Source organism: Procambarus clarkii, chromosome 21 (assembly GCF_040958095.1).
Source record: "Procambarus clarkii isolate CNS0578487 chromosome 21, FALCON_Pclarkii_2.0, whole genome shotgun sequence".
NCBI lineage: Eukaryota > Metazoa > Arthropoda > Malacostraca > Decapoda > Cambaridae > Procambarus > Procambarus clarkii.
Window position 1 is genome coordinate 26,060,261 of NC_091170.1, and position 2,644 is coordinate 26,062,904.

Below are 2,644 nucleotides of genomic sequence, written 5' to 3' on the forward strand. Positions count from 1 at the left end.
TTTGTCAAATTCCTTAAGGAAATATCTGAGTTCCCCATAATGACCTCTCCACAAGTCAGGTTTTTCAACTGCTTCAAGCTCATTTTCTTCCAGATTATAATGCATTGCATACTTTATTCCCAAAAAGACATGGTCACTTTTACCCAAGTGACAATGTCACTTGGGTAAAAGGAGGGAGGTACTGAAAGGAGGAAAAGGGAGGTACCAAAGGAGGGAGGTACTGAATGATAAATATATCTTTCTCTTTCCTGGTAAATATAATATCCAGCATGGAGGGAACATCCCCTTCCCTCATCCTCGTAGCTTGTTTAACATGTAGAAACATGAATGTTTACAGGGTGAGGTTTACGAAATTATATATATATATATAATATATATATATATATATATATATATATATATATATATATATATATATATATATATATATATATATAATATTTAAAGTTTGTGTGTGTGTAATTTATATAAATAAATAATTAAATATTAATTTTGTTAATATCTTTTCAGGGAAAGCTTGCAAGTACAATTCGTATACAAGAGGGGCAACAAGAGCCAGAGGATGTCTACTAAGAAAATATATAAGTCTTTATCCTCACACTCTTGATATATGGTCTTCTCTGGTCTCTTTATTTTCTCTCCTCACAAATGTCCCTTTTTTTTATTTCTTTTACGTTTCTCTCCTGTTTTTCTTAACTTTTAATCTCTCCTTTCCTCCTCTCTTCTAACACCTCTCGTTTCCTGTCTCTTCTAGCTTCTCTCTTCCTTTACTTTTTATATTTGTGGTATTCATTTATGTCATTTTTATTTTGTATATTTTTCTTGTATCTTTTTCTTATCTTGTGTTTCTCTTCCCCTTCTCTTCAATGATTTCTCATTTCTCTCCTCTCTCTGTTGTTTCTGTTCTGTCTTCTCTCTCCTTGCCTTAATTTTGTTCTGTCTCCTCTTTTGTTGTGTGTGTCTTTCTGTCTCTGTCTGTCTGTCTCTCTCTCTCTCGCTCTCTCGCTCTCTCTCTCTCGCTCTCTCGCTCTCTCGCTCTGGCTCTCTTGCTCTCTCTCTCTTTCTCTCTCTCTCTTTCTCTCTCTCTCTCTCTCTCTCTCTCTCTCTCTCTCTCTCTCTCTCTCTCTCTCTCTCTCTCTCTCTCTCTCTCTCTCTCTCTCTCTCTCTTTCTTTCTCTTTCTTTCTCTTTCTTGCTCTCTCTCTGGCTTTCTTGCTCTCTCTCTGGCTCTCTTGCTCTCTCTCTCTGGCTCTCTCTCTCTCTCTCGCTCTCTCTCTCTGGCTCTCTTGCTCTGGCTCTCTTGCTCTCTCTCTCTCTGGCTCTCTCTCTCTCTCTTGCTCTCTCTCTAGCTCTCTCTGGCTCTCTTGCTCTCTCTCTGGCTCTCTCTCTCTCTGGCTCTCTTGCTCTCTCTCTGGCTCTCTTGCTCTCTCTCTCTCTCTGGCTCTCTTGCTCTCTCTCTCTCTCTCTCTCTCTCTGGCTCTGGCTCTCTCTGGCTCTCTCTTTCTCTCTGGCTCTCTCTCTGGCTCTGGCTCTCTCTCTCTGGCTCTGGCCCTCTCTCTCTCTCTCTCTCTCTCTCTCTCCCCCTCTCTTTCTCTCTTTCTCTGGCTCTCTCGCTCTCTCTGGCTCTCGCTCTCTCTGGCTCTCGCTTTCTCTGGCTCTCTCTCTCTGGCTCTCTCTCTGGCTCTCTCTGGCTCTCTCTCTCTGGCTCTGACTCTCTCTCTAGCTCTGACTCACTCTCTCTCTGGCTCTGGCTCACGCTCTCTCTCTCTGGCTCTCTCTCTCTCTGGCTCTCTCTCTCTCTCTGGCTCTCTCTCTCTCTCTCTGGCTCTCTCTCTCTCTCTGGCTCTCTCTCTCTCTCTGGCTCTCTCTCTCTCTCTGGCTCTCTCTCTCTCTCTGGCTCTCTCTTTCTCTCTGGCTCTCTCTCTCTCTCTCTCTGGCTCTCTCTCTCTCTCTCTCTGGCTCTGGCTCTCTCTCTCTGGCTCTGGCCCTCTCTCTCTCTCTCTCCCCCTCTCTTTCTCTCTTTCTCTGGCTCTCTCGCTCTCTCTGGCTCTCGCTCTCTGGCTCTCTCTCTCTCTGGCTCTCTCTCTCTGGCTCTCTCTGGCTCTGGCTCTCTCTCTCTGGCTCTGACTCTCTCTCTCTAGCTCTGACTCACTCTCTCTCTGGCTCTGGCTCACGCTCTCTCTCTCTGGCTCTCTCTCTCTCTCTGGCTCTGGCTCTCTCTCTGGCTCTGGCTCTCTCTCTCTCTGGCTCTCTCTCTCTCTCTCTCTGGCTCTCTCTTTCTCTCTGGCTCTCTCTTTCTCTCTGGCTCTCTCTCTCTCTCTCTGGCTCTGGCTCTCTCTCTCTCTCTCTCTGGCTCTGACTCTCTCTCTCTCTGGCTCTGGCTCACGCTCTCTCTCTGGCTCTCGCTCTCTCTCTGGCTCTCATATTTCATTTGATTTAAAAATGTCTGAGATTTTTACTTAATCTAAGTTATATTGCATGGTGCTAATATGAATATTATACATGACTTTTTTCTTTTCTTTCTCTCTCTCTTTCTCCCTTTCTTTCTTTCTCTTTCTTTCCTTCTCTCTTTTTCTTTCTCTTTCTACATGAATATTATACTTGACTGTTTACATTCACTTGTAGATTTTTATTTTTAGTTAATTA

At 44.1% G+C, this 2,644-nt stretch overlaps 1 long non-coding RNA gene across 1 annotated transcript in view; it reads left to right on the plus strand.

Annotated features, from left to right (window-relative positions):
• Nucleotides 1-972, plus strand: part of LOC138367021 (uncharacterized) — a 10,534-nt gene extending 9,562 nt beyond the window's left edge. Inside the window, exon 3 of the long non-coding RNA XR_011229292.1 lies at nucleotides 511-972. This is a non-coding gene — a long non-coding RNA (uncharacterized lncRNA). The remainder of the gene's footprint in view (nucleotides 1-510) is intronic.
• Nucleotides 973-2,644: the final 1,672 nt, after the last annotated feature.